The sequence below is a fragment of the Balaenoptera borealis genome (genome assembly GCF_965194805.1).
Source record: "Balaenoptera borealis genome assembly, chromosome: 5".
Taxonomy (NCBI): Eukaryota; Metazoa; Chordata; class Mammalia; order Artiodactyla; family Balaenopteridae; genus Balaenoptera; species Balaenoptera borealis.
This window is the reverse complement of record NC_138862.1, coordinates 95,372,814-95,386,817: the sequence shown is the minus strand read 5'-3', so window position 1 is coordinate 95,386,817 and position 14,004 is coordinate 95,372,814. Positions and strand designations below refer to the sequence as shown.

At 40.5% G+C, this 14,004-nt stretch overlaps 1 protein-coding gene and 1 long non-coding RNA gene across 5 annotated transcripts in view; both read right to left on the bottom strand.

Moving 5' to 3' along the window:
• The window catches only part of LOC309629845, a 33,461-nt gene extending 20,697 nt beyond the window's left edge, over positions 1-12,764 (bottom strand). Inside the window, exon 1 of the long non-coding RNA XR_014245266.1 lies at positions 2,953-12,764. This is a non-coding gene — a long non-coding RNA (uncharacterized lncRNA). The remainder of the gene's footprint in view (positions 1-2,952) is intronic.
• TNIK (TRAF2 and NCK interacting kinase) overlaps positions 1-14,004 on the bottom strand; it is a 406,336-nt gene that overhangs the window by 279,911 nt on the left and 112,421 nt on the right. The window lies entirely within an intron of this gene.

Genomic DNA, 14,004 nt, shown 5'->3' with positions numbered 1-14,004 from the left:
AGGGGCAAGCACGGCACCTGGCCAACATTGGCATGAAATAAAATTTTGTTAAAAATCTAGACAAATATAAGAAACTATGTAGATTTTCTACTGATTTAGTAATTCAGTTTCCAAAATTTTTGATTTTTAAAAATTGTCATATAATTTATATATATATGATAAACTCACTTTTTAAAAGTGTACAGTCTGATGAGTTTTGACAAACGTACACACTGGGTTGCCAAAAAGTTCATTCGGGTCTTTCAGTAAGACGTTACCAAAAACCCGAATGAACTTTCTGGCCAACCCAAATAGTTATGTAGCCGCCATGACAATCGGCCCCCCAGAATTCCTCATGATTCTTTGTAGTCAAATCCTCTCCCGTAATCCTAGTTCAGTGATCTCTTCTCCATCTCTATAGTTTTGCCTTTTCTAGAATGTCATAGAAATGAAATCACGGGGTATATAGCCTTGGAGACTGGTTTCTTTCACTTAGCATGAAGATTTTGAGATTCATCTATGTTGTTGTATCAATATGTATCAGTTTGTTTATCTTCATTGCTGAGAAGTATCCTGCTGTTTAGATGTACCACGGATCGTTTTTCCATTCTCCAACTGATAGATATTTGGATCATTTCCAGCTTTTAGCTATTATGACTAAAGCTGCTATGAACATTCACATACAGATCATTCTGTTAGCATGGGTTGTATTTCTCCTGGGTAATACCTACAAGTAGACTTGCCTAATCATATGGTAAGTGTATGAATAAGTTTATAAGAAACTGCCAAAATGTTTTTGAAAGTGGCTGTATCGTTCTACATACTTCCCAGCAATGCATAAGAGTTCCAGTTGCTACATATCCTTGCCAACATTTGATACTGTCAGTCTTTTTCATTTTAGTCATACACATGGTGCAGAGTATACCTCAGACCTCATTGCCATCTGAATTTGAATTTGCCTGATGACTGATGTTGAGTGTCTTTACATGTGCTTATGGGTTGCATGTGCCTTCTTTGGTGAACCAAATATTTTTAGTGAAAAGTAAAGCTACATTACTCATTTAGATTTCTTCAATACATTTTGATTAATATTCAAAACTGACAAAATAGTTTTTTGTTTTCCTCTGATTTTCATGGAATATTTCTAAGGTGAATTAAACACTTCTTCGACTCAGAGTTCTTAACCATTTTCTTGTGGAAACAACTGAGTCGTGTTGCCCATACCATTCAACTACATGTTTTTCTTTAAAAATTAGGTCTGTATTTCATCTTCACAGTTTTTCTATCTATCTTCCTCCCTCTCAAGGATGTTACAGTTGTCTCTGTGCTCCCTTCAAATGGCCCACCACGCCAGCCACTGTAATCTGCTGTTTAGCCAGCTACAAGCGTCTGTAATTACTTAAAAAATAAGCATATGGCTCTGAGTACAGACCTGAAAGACTCTCCAAGAATCAAGCCTGTAGGCTTCTCCAAGGGACCTGATGACATACATTTTATGATTTATTTTCAGGTCAGGGCTCTGCGTTAGAGATAGGCAGAGTCAGTTAATAAATGTCTCTGGGATTTCCAGACACACAGAAAGTTTGAGGGGACTTACCAACCAACTCTGATGCATCGCTGAGTCAAATTTTCTAGTTCTACAGCCATAAACGATACCAAAACACAAGCATACCTCAGAGATGTTGCGGGTTTGGTTCCAGACCACCACAATAAAGCAAATAACAAAATAAAGCGAGTCACATGAATTTTTTTGGTTTCTCAGTGCATATAAAAGTTATATTTACACTATACTTTAGTCGATTAAGTATGTAATAGTTTTATGTCTAAAAAAGGTACATACCTTAATTTAAAAATACTTCATTGCTTAAAAATGCGAACCATCAACTCACTGGGCCTTCAGTGAGTCGTAATCTTTTTGCAATAGTAACATCAAAGATCACTGATCACAGATCATCATAATATAACAATAATGAAAAAGTTTGAAATATTGAGACAATTTCCAAAATATGACACAGAGATACGAAGTGAGCAAGTGCTGTTGGGAAGATGGTGCTTAACACAGGGTTGTCACAAACTTTCAATTTGTAAAATACGCAATATCTGAGAAGTGCAATAAAATGAGGTGTGCCTGAACATATTATCATGTTTAAGGACAGCAAATTGGGGCAGGAATAGAGATTGTGCTCCAGGGCAGTGTATCAAAATAAGTCCCCAGAATTCCTTTTTGTTGATTCTTTTTTTTTTTTTTAATTTATTTTATTTAATTTATTTTTGGCTGTGTTGGGTCTTCGTTGCTTTGTGCGGGCTTCCTCTAGTTGCAGCGAGCGGGGGCTACTCTTCGTTGTGGTGTGCGGGCTTCCCATTGTGGTGGCTTCTCTTGTTGCAGAGCACGGGCTCTAGGCACGTGAGCTTCAGTAGTTGTGGCACGTGGGCTCAGTAGTTGTGGCTCTCGGGCTCTAGAGCACAGGCTCAGTAGTTGTGGTGCACGGGCTTAGTTGCTCCGCAGCATGTGGGATCTTCCGGACCAGGGCTCGAACCCGTGTCCCCTGCATTGGCAGGCGGATTCTCAACCACTGCGCCACCAGGGAAGCCCCTTTTTGTTGATTCTAGTGGCCTCGTGCTCACTGAAACCCTCACAGGGATGAAAAGCACGGGCCCCCTCACTGCCTGGGACAGCCTCCAGTTCTAAAGCAGCTCCATCCCTTCCAGCAGTCGTGACCTCACTGCTCTAAGACAGTTTCCTGTTCTATAAAATGGGAATAATAAAGTACGTACTGCCAACCTCAGAGCACTTTGTGCCAGTCAAACGGGAAAGAGAATGTGCCAGCGCTGCATAAAGGTTAATATGACTACAGGAGACCAGTGTTATTACAGCTCCAGGGGGAGCCTGACTTATCAGGAGTCCATCCACGACAATCTCATGCCAAGGCAGAAGGCTCCTAAGAAGAAAAACAACAACAAAGACACAAATACCCCTTCAACTGGATCGAGAGAAGGCTGACAGCTTCATGGTGAGAACAGAGGGACACACCATGCTGCCTACATGGAGGAAGTCCTAGGAAGGGGGAGAACAGAAACAGGTTTTGAGCTGGGAGGAGGCAAGAGACCGCCGATACGCAAGCGTGAGGAAGGGACACGGAGTCCAAAGGATAAATGAAGACACAGCAACACCGGGCACAAGGGCATACATGTATGTACAGTTTAAATCTGGGCATCCTATTGGTGCAGAGACAGCTACAATGCCATATTTCTTGTTTTTTTTTTTAATTGAAGAATAGGTGCTTATGATGTCAGGTTAGTTTCAGGCGTATAGCACAGTGATTCAGTTATATAAATACACACACACACACACACACACACACACACCCATATGTGTGTATATATATATTCTTTTTCAGATTCTTTTCCCTTATGGTTTACTACAAAATATTGAGTATAGTTCCCTGTGCTATACAGTGGGTCCTTGTTGGTTATCTATTTTATATATAGTAGTGTGTCCATGCTAATCCCAAACTCCTAATTTATCTCTCCCCACCCACACTATCCCCTTCGGTAACCATAACTTTGTTTTCTATGTCTATAAGTCTATTTCTGTTTCGTAAATAAGTTCATTGTATCTTTTTCTTTCAGATTACACATATAAGCGATATCATATATTTGTCTTTCTCGGTCTTGCTTACTTCACTTAGTATGATAATCTCTAGGTCCATCCGTGTTGCTGTGAATGGTACAACGCATATGTCAATCTGGAGTTTGGCGTGGGCAAAACTTCCAGTGAAACTTCAGCTCCCTATTCCCACCTAAGTGTTCCCTACCCATAAAAACAGATGCCAATTACGTATACCTCTCACCCTGCCTTACTGCATCTTCTGTGATAGCATCGTTCCTAACAGAATTCTTATCCAGGCCCAAGTTCCTCAGTAGTCAAAGGTAGAAGATCATCCACTCAAAGGAAATGCCTGGACATTTGATTCACTTCTAGAAATATTTTCTCAAAATATTCTGTGCAAACAAAGATTCCTAGACTCTTCCCAATGTGAGAACGTAAAAATGCCCTCGGGATCAACACTGTTTCAATGAGCGGAATCCAAACCAAAATACAACATTAATAAATAGTGACCCTAGCTCTGGGTCTTTTTTTCTTTTATACCATCCTAGCCTGATCAGAAGGGAGAGATGTTGTTCCCACAAGAGAGAACAATAAAGCCATTTGGCAGCTTGATCTGCCTCTTCAACCAGGTTCTCCTATATGGACCCATTTTTCTGTAATTATTATCATAATGTGATTGAAGGAAGATACATGTATCATGTGGCTTCCCCCTCCAAGTCTTTTATGTTCAATCAACCAACAATTAATTTTTGAATAATATCACACATGCTAATCCTTCTACTTTTCCTTGCCTCATCTCTAAGCTGGGAGAAGCCCTCATTTCAGTAGGAATAACAGGTGATGTACAGAGGTGTGTGTGTATCAAATTCCATCATAGTTCATCTTCTCTACAGAAACAATAACGTTTCTCCATCTTCTAAGGTCAGGATACTGATCAAAAAGAAAGTTGGACCTCACCACAGAATATGTAATATATTTATAATATCCCCTCAAAAACCATTCATTTAAAAATTATTACTGTTGTTTTTAGTAGCTAACATTTATTGAACACTTACTGTGTGCCAAGAAATATGCTTGGCTCTTTATAAGAACTGCCTCACAACCCTAAAGTGTGGTTAGTATTACTATTACTACCCCAATTGACAGATGAGGCAACTGAGACTCAGAGATATTAAGTAATGAGTTCAAATCTCAAAGACCTTGAAAATGGAAGAGTTAAGAATTGAACCTAGGATTGTTTGACTCTGGAACTCAGACTCCTAACGACTATCTTTTAGTCTTATTTTCTTTCTTCCATGCCTCGCCCATAATGCTAATCTTTCTTTTTTCCTAAATTCACGTATTTGCGTCAACGACACTTCATTCAAAACCTACTATGATACACGCCAGGCAGGAAGCTAGATGCTGTAACACAGTTCTGAATTCTCCACTTTAGTCATTGGCACTAACTTCCATCTCCCATAACCAGCTATTGGCACCCAGATGCCAGCACTGGATCCCCATTCGCAGGCTGAGGCAGGTGCTCATTGTTTAGTCCAATGTGACCTTAGACCAGAAAGGTGCACTTTCAGGTGTCTCTTCTGTGACTCAGTGATAAGTCACCCTTGCTGTGAGTTTGGCTGTGGCCTTGTGCATTCTGATAATCAGCTCTGTTCCTTCCCCGTACTTGAGACTCCCTTGGAATACACTCAATATTCTAGTTCCTCAAGAACGAGAGTTCCACCTTGCTTTTGTCAGTGCCTGTCCAAGGAAGATTTTCCTCACTAGAATGTAAGTTTCATGAAGGCAGAGATTGGTGTCTGTCTGTTCACTTAGGTTTCCCAAGCTCCCAGCACAGTGCCTGGTACACAGTAGGCCCTGGATAATGTTTGTGGGTTGATGAGACTGAGGTCCTTCACCTGAATCCCAGGCTGACTGATGGCCACGTTGCTTCCCACTTGACCTCCTGATACTTACTCCCTCTTGCTCAGTCTTAAGACCATCTAAGAGGACTTGCGATAGTCTGCAAGCTTTCTGGATCCCCTAATACCAGGTGACAACCAGAATCAGGTCTGTTGTAATTTTCAGATTATATGCCTTGTCCACCAGACTAAGCTTCCTGGCAGCACCTGCAAGGTGTGTTTGTTGGCACAGACCAGCTCATGGGATGAATTCCAGACCCTCCCAGCTTGCCTTGCTTGGCAGTATTAATTGGTCTTTGTCTAGTTTTATCTAGAAATATTTTTATATAATTATATACAAAAATCATATAAAATTCAGAGATTTATGTTCAAAGATGTGACAGCAAGAAATTGGAATGAATATTAAAACTGTTAAATAAAGTATGGCAGATACACACAATGGGCTTGCATTCTGTCATCAAGATACTATAAAGAATACTGACGGCATAAGAAGATGCTTATAATATCTACAAAGTTATAAGATTTACACACAGTATGATCCTAACTATGGGAAAACACATTTTTTAAAAAAATACCAGCAATAACAGTTGAATTATGAATGATTAAGGTTTTTCATGAACATTTTTCTGCATATTTCTAAATTTCTAATATATCACCAACAAGCATATATTACTTTTATAATATGAAAACTCAGTAAATTTCTTGTTGCAAACACATACTAAAGCAGATACAACTGCATCTTGACAGCACTTGGCTCAAGTTTTTTCAGCCACTGGGGTCTGAATTACTAGCCTGTGGTTACCAGTAAGCCTAATTTAATAAAACAAGATGAATACTATTCGAATTTTAATTTACTCCCATCTTATTTCAAGCTAGTGAACAGAGTACAGCCTGATCACATGGCACACAGCTCGAGTCTTCTGGAATGCCTGACGTTATGCTCTGTTAATTATACTTACTTGCAGGCTCTACTCCTTTCTCCCAAAAGGCTATCAGCTCCCTAAGGACAGTCTTGGAGTGCCTATACAGAGCCTACATGTAACAGGTGTACCAAAGGTGCCTATGGAGCAAATTAATTTTCAGAATGTGCCAAACTGTTCCAAAGCAGTCAACTTCTTCCAAAGGTATCATGGAAGAAATAACCAGGCAGTCCAATGGAAACAATCCCTTCTTTGGTCCAAAAGTCCCTCCCCTGTCCCTCTCATCACAATGGCATAAAGGCCCTTGGTCTTTTAAAATAAAAAACAACTACAAATTCAGAAACAAGCAAGTTGTCCTCCTCTTGTAAGGCAGAACAAAAGTTGGATGAAGAAGGATAGATGGATGAATGAAGAAAGCTGTTTAAGAGGCAGATGGAAGTACGTGAGCGGTATCTCAACAGTCCAGTGTATCAAACATGTTGTTTCATTGAGACAACAGACTCAGACATTTCTCTGATAATTCAGGCTATGCCAAGGGGATTGCAGGAGCCCAATCTGCCATGACGCCACACTGCACTCAAACATTCCCCATCCACTAACCGGTGCTTGAAGTTTCACATTGCAGTAGACAATCCTTTCTCTGCAATGTTACTCAAAATAGCTTAGGTGAGTGAGCACTTTGGGTAATATTAGGATTAATATTTCTTTTTTAATAAATATGCATTGATTTTAATGTTGACTAGAAAATATATAACAAAGATTACAAAACCACAAGTTCATGGCTATTGATATAGTTGTAAATCGAATAAAATTGTCAACTTCAAGAAAATTAGTATACTATAGATGACTCTGTCAAACCTCATTAAAGTGTACACTGAAGAACTGTATATTCCATTGTATGTAAATTCTCCCTCAATTCTTAAAAAACTTAATAGAACAGTACAGGTGGTGTGCAGATGAGGTAGGAATCCTAAGGTATAATGTGGAAACAAAAGACTGAAAAATAATGTGATTATTCCACAAACATTCAATGAGTTCATCCATGTATGGACCAGGCATTGTTCTAGGCACTAGTGATTGCTACAACCCAAAGTCTTTATCCTTATGGTGCTTAAAATCTAGTGGAGGAGAGGCCCAACACAAAAATAATCCCAGATATTCATTCTGGTTCGCCAAGCACTGTTGAATCCACCATCTTATTTGACCCTAATGGAGGAATTCCTGAAGTTAACAGAGCTGCTTCTGAGGTCTATAAAATGGACACAGTACCCAGCAAGCCCTGTTACCCCATCTCTAAGAAATATTCCTTCACATCAGTATATTTTCAAGATTTCTTGCATCTTCCATATGAAGAAAACCAACCACCTTGGTTTAGAGTAGTTTTTTTAAGGTTTGCTTTGGAACAACATACAATAATCTAAGACAACCAAAAGATTCACTGAGTTTGTGTCTTTTATGTTGCCATTCACAAAATTCATGTAGTCTGGCTCAGAGGTTCTTGAACTTCAGAGTGCAACAGAACACACTGGAGGGTTTGTGAAACACAGACTGTTGGGTCCCCATCTGTTTCTGTTCATTATATCAAGGGGTGAACCAGAGAATATGCATATCTAACAAGTTCCCAACTGATACTGATGCTGCTGGACCCAGAAACACCTGAGTGTTTGAGAATCACTGATCTACATTACACTTTGAAACCAACAACTCTAGAATCTCATTAGCTTGATAGAGTTTTGTTTTCTTAATGAGAATACATGGGTTTTTTTTACAGGTTGACAGAAAGGCTTTGCATACTGCAGTCGCTCTGAAGCATCTTGTGGTGCCAGAAAGAAAGGAAGTGCTCCCCCCCTAAAAAATGGTGTCTTATGTCAAAGAGACACAGCAGACTACTGAGAGCTTCCAATGGCCAAAGCTGGAACAATTTGAGCAACAAAATAAATAAGGTTGTATTTGCGTAAAACTCAAAATATAAAAATATCCGTGTGTCCATACTGAGCTAAATAAATGAACAAATACATAAATGTCAGGGGGAAAGGCAAATCCCCTGTGCAGAATAATTCTAAATAATGTATGCAGATACTCTGTTCTCAAGGATGAGTATAAGTCCCCATTTCTTAAATGCAGGCTGGGCATTGTGATGTCCTTCCAAAAAGGACAACATGGAAACAAAGGGCGTAAATGTACAGTGGAGGAACCTCAACCAGGTGATGACAGTCAACAGCAACAGGGACAAGTCATTTTGATTGTGTGTACCCTTCAGATGATGTGATGAGTACTTTACTTCTGTGGTCTTCTTACCCCAAACCCAATCTAATCACGAAGAAACCATCAGACCATTGAGGGGCATCTTATGAACTGTTAAACCAGCACTCCTCAAGGCTGTCAAGGGCATCAAAAACAAGGAGACTCTGAGACACTGTCATAGTCAAGAGGCGCCTAAGGAGACATAACATCTGAATGTAATGTGGTATCCTGCCTGGGATCCTGGAACAGAAAACAGACATTAGGGGAAAACTAATGAAAACCGAATAAAATACCAACTTCATTTAATTAAAAAACAAAACACTGAGGCTCACTGAGCATCCACCATCTCTAAGGTTGTTGGTCACCTTGACCAAGGGAAAGAGAAGTCTGAAGGCACTGAGACCAGTAATTAAATGCTCCACTCCATCACTTTTGCCCACAACGCATTGGTCATTAACTAGTCACATAGCCCCACCCACCGACAAGGTGATGAGGACATGTGAGAACCACCGCATACCCAGAATGGGGGGATGAACAGTAGTAATGACTATCACCACACCTGCTTTCCACCCTTTTGAAACAAAACCTTGTTTCACTTAAGCCTTGTTCTGCAGATTCTTTGGAGTCAACCTGTAGACTGATGGGCACCGTGACGGTGCATGCTACATGGTTTCCATTAGAGATCATTTATACTGCACCTATTTTCTCCTGCTTCTCCAAGGGTCTCCTAGAGTTATGTATCATAATCGGGATTTCTAGTCTTTTTCTTCAATGATTATTCTGATTGTATCTCAGACCCAGTATCTCATCACAACCAAGTCAGCTATTTAAGAGTTGTTTGGTGGTTTACTCAAAAGGCACAAATGAGCTTAAATGCCTCACTCGTTTCAGTAAAATGAAAAGGGCAGCCCCTTTGTCACATGAATCTGCCCAGCCAATTTTCAGACCAAGCTTTCAACATGCCTGGTCTGAGCAGAAATCAACATTTCAAACTAAGTGTGTTTCTTCCTTCCTCTCCCATTACTCAATTCAGTTCTCAGTCTTTGCCTCTTCCTAGAAATAGTACTATTTCATTTCTCAACTCCTCCAAGCCCCCAATGCAAAAAAAGAACCCTCAAACCAAACAATTCTCCTTTAATGCCTGAATCTTGACTGTTTGCATTTCTCTCTGCATGACTACAGCACAATTTTAATTTTCACTTTGCATTCACATGTCAGGGAAGTTAAACATATGACCCTTCAGTGGGCAGTTTTCGTAAACTCCTCCCAAAGGGCTTGACCTTGAGATTGCCTGCAAACTCCAAAAGTAGCTCCCTCTTTGAATAAACAAGTATTCTTTATAGGTTATGAAACAGCCACAAGAAGGTGTAGGGGTTTTGTGGTGATAGTGGTGGTGGTGGTGGTGGTGTGTGTGTGTGTGTGTGTGTGTGTGTGTTTTCATTTTCCTTTTTTTCTAATGCAACAGTTTTATATTATGGCCAATCAGTACTGAAAACTGTGTAAATCACACCCAAGAAAGGAATTACTGATGGCCTCATTTCAGGCAAGTATTAGATGATCAGACCTTCCTTTGTATTTTGCACAGCTCAGAATTATAAAAGCCAAAGCCTGAGTTTTGCGAACATTGCCCCCAAATATAATCACAACAAAATTCCACTACTCAACCCACTAAATATATTTTTCTTAATCATCTCTTTTCACATCAACATTAAGAAATTCTCATTTTTCTTAACTGACTCCTACTTGAAACTATCCCCATTTTATTACAACAAATTTGCTAAGATGGTTTAGGATTATTAGCCTTACCAAAATTATGGATACTATTTTATGTAAGAGTATTTAACTCTTTGTATATTTACAACATAGTTGTCATAAGGATCCAACCAATATAGAAGCTGCTGAGATTAATAACTCATTTGTACAGATATCATGTACTCGGGCCGCAGCTCCGACACCATCAACACTTTTCCTAAATTGGAGTTCCCAATCCCTTTATTAGAGATAATGAATTCGTCTCATGGCCAGGAGCAGATAATGATTTCCATGGTCTCCACTGATATGAATCAACCCCCTTGGGGTTGGGAATATGTCTTAATTGTGTCCTTGTTCTTGAACAAAAGTACTGCTTCCATCTGATTTTTTCCCTTCTTAACTTACCCAAATGAGTTTCATTCTTACCTCACTCAACAACTTGTCAATTGGAGAACAGGAGCTATTTCCTTTCTTTGTTTGGGATTCTGGCTGCAACCCAGGCACCATTTTCCAAGTAATTAATGAACCCTGCAATGTCCTGGCTTGTGACCACCAGCCTCCTCCTTTGTTATATTTCTTGCCGGGAGAAGGATTGAATACAGGAGCAGGCAGTAGGCTGCCGGCTTAATGAAGAGCAAGCTGCTATTTTTTAGGTGAAAATATCCTAAGTTCTTTTACTTTAGCCACGAGGCAAAAGTGTGTGTTTATAGTTGTATCCGAGGCTCATGAAGAAATCTGAGAAAGAGAAGTCTTTAAGGGTTAGAGATTTCTAACAGAATGTCAGGAGCTGAAATGGGGCACACAATCTGGTGGGGAGGAACTCGACCTTTGCGCCCACCTGAAAACCCAGAGTTGCTTTTCCTGCCTCAGCAAAGAGAAAACCCGAGAACACGCAGGTTTTCGTGAAGGGCATAAAGAGATGAAAAATGAAAGTGGACTTTTTTTCCTTCCTTATTCCTTAGAAACAAAGGAATAAAATGTTGAGGTTTTCTTTACCATGATCATTCATGTATTCCAAAAATATGCTTTCGATGTCTTCTAGGTATCTAGCATGGATCTAGATGCTAAGATAGAGTACTCATTAAACAGAGTCCTTATCCTCAAGGAGGAGTTTAGTGGACAGAGGCTGAAATGAAAGAATGAATGAATGGCAGATTAATGATGATTGCTATGGAAGAAACAATTAAACACAGTAAGGAGAACAACGAATAGGAGGTCCAGAGTGTGAGGTATTACTTCCTAAGAGGTGGTCTGGAAGGCCCCTAATAAAATGACATTTGAGCAGAGACCTGGAGGAAGTGAAGGAGCAAGCAGCAGGGGTATCTGGAGGAGAAGATTCCAGGCAGATGGGACAGCAGGAACAAAGGCAGTGCAGTCAGCCCACGCTTGACATGGTTGATCACTAATTCCTCTAAAAGCTTAACAATCTCTGCAGAATCGAGCCACTGTAGATAAATTAACCACTCTTTTAAGCCCCAAAACATTGATTTTTACCATTTATGAAGCAAAATCATTGAAAATATGTTATATAACCCTCTGCCTTGTAAGAGATATGGTCCATAATTAAATCTTTTCAGATGACTCCAATAGGTAAGTGTCATACTTTATTCATGGACATACGAAGCACATAATCTATGCACTACATTCTACTTATTCTTTTATTGATTAAACATCTAGTCTTTACGAGGTACTGTGCTAGTTACTGGGAATAATATGATGAGCAAAGTAGATAAGTCCCTGTCCTCACAAAGCTTGCAGTCAGATAAAGGAGAAAGGCATTATTCAACTATACATACCACGTAATCTGAGTGTAGCGCCCTGAAGGATTTGGCGGGGGTGGGGTATGAGAACTGAAAACAGGGACTGGGGTCTTCTGGAGGATGAGGAAAGGTTTTTGTGAGGAAGTGATATGAAGGAGTTAATAAGAGGAGAAAGAGCATTCCAGGAAGAAGGAACAGCATGTGCAAAGGCCTTGAGATGGGCAGGAGCAAATTGGGTTTGCTGTATTAAACGAAAGCAATGAGAGACTTCCCTGGTGGCGCAGTGGTTAAGAATCCGCCTGCCAATGCAGGGGATATGGGTTCGAGCCCTGGTCCGGGAAGATCCCACATGCCGCGGAGCAACTAAGTCCGTGCGCCACAACTACTGAGCCTGCGCTCTAGAGCCCGCGAGCCACAACTATTGAGCCTGCATGCCACAACTACTGAAGCCCATGCGCCTAGAGCCTGTGCTCCGCAACAAGAGAAGCCACCGCAGTGAGAAGCCCGTGCACCTCAAGGAAGAGTAGCCCTTGCTCGCCACAACTAGAGAAAGTCCGTGCACAGCAACAAAGACCCAATGCAGCCAAAAATTAATTAATTAATTAATTAAAGCAAGCAATGAAAACTGAGTTTGGAGAAGAAGCCGTAGTCACATCATGCTGGGCCTTGTAGGCTAAGTTTGGTCTTGATCAAATGGGAAACCATTTGAAGGCTTTTAGGTGGAGAGAGACAGAGTCAAGTAAACATTTTCATGTGACCTCTATGGCTGCATGGTGGGAACGCAGGGCTGCAGGGATAACTCCAGGGGAGAGTCCACTGCAGGCACTCGGATGAGAGGATATGCATTGCCTGGACCTGGACAGGGGTGGTAGAGACAGAAAACAGAAGAGGGAATTGAGAAGAAATAAGAAAGTAGAGTCAGCTGAGATTAGTGATGAAATCAAACTCAGGAGATTAAGATGTTATGGACGACTCATAGTTGGTTTTTGGAGTCATAATAATGTCCTTCATTCATTGGTTCATTTGCTGGAGAAAAAAGAAAGAAAAAAGAACAAGACATCCTATCTCAGGCACCAATCACACAGAGCACACTATGTCTCTTCTCTTTGGCAGTCAGGCTGGTTCTAAGTAGTATCTAGATCCCTGGTATTCAAGTCCTCAGTGGCCCCAAAGCTGGCCTTTGGCTGAGAAGGGGCTATCACAAAAAATATTAGAAGAGAAGCCTGTAGGCTACATTACACTCGGGACAAATGAGCTCCTGATCCAAATGACTCTGTTTCAACCCCATTATGGTAGCACTTAGCTGGTCACACCTACAGAGAAATCAGCAAACTGGGTGACCCATCAGGATTTTCTTTCCAGAGAGCAAAGTACCTAAATAAAGACCCTTGCATTTAGCATACAATACAGAGAAGACATCTGAGCGGCAGCAGGAGCAATTTGGGAGAAGTTCAAGTGTGGCACTGAGGTTTGAGAGAGGAAGTTAGAAATCAGAGAACTGATCTCACAAACAAAAAGCTTTTATAATAGCCTGTCCTGGCTAAGACAGTAATGAGAGGACAAAGAGAAAAACCGTCCTCCTCCAAATAACAAGGAAACCTAGGGAAGTGACTTCTTAAAAAGGAGCAGGTGAAAAGAAGAATTTTAGTGTCATCAGGAGTGGCTGTTCTTCCTCTTTGCCAGAAATAGCTAAGAGTTTAAATCACTCATGAGGCCCTAAGAAAGGAGGTGCTTACAAATGAGCTTGAAGCCAAACAGTGCTTTATAGATTCTTCTAGGCTCGTCTAAGAATCCTAATGGACTTTATTCACCTTAAGATCACCCGATTATGGTCACAA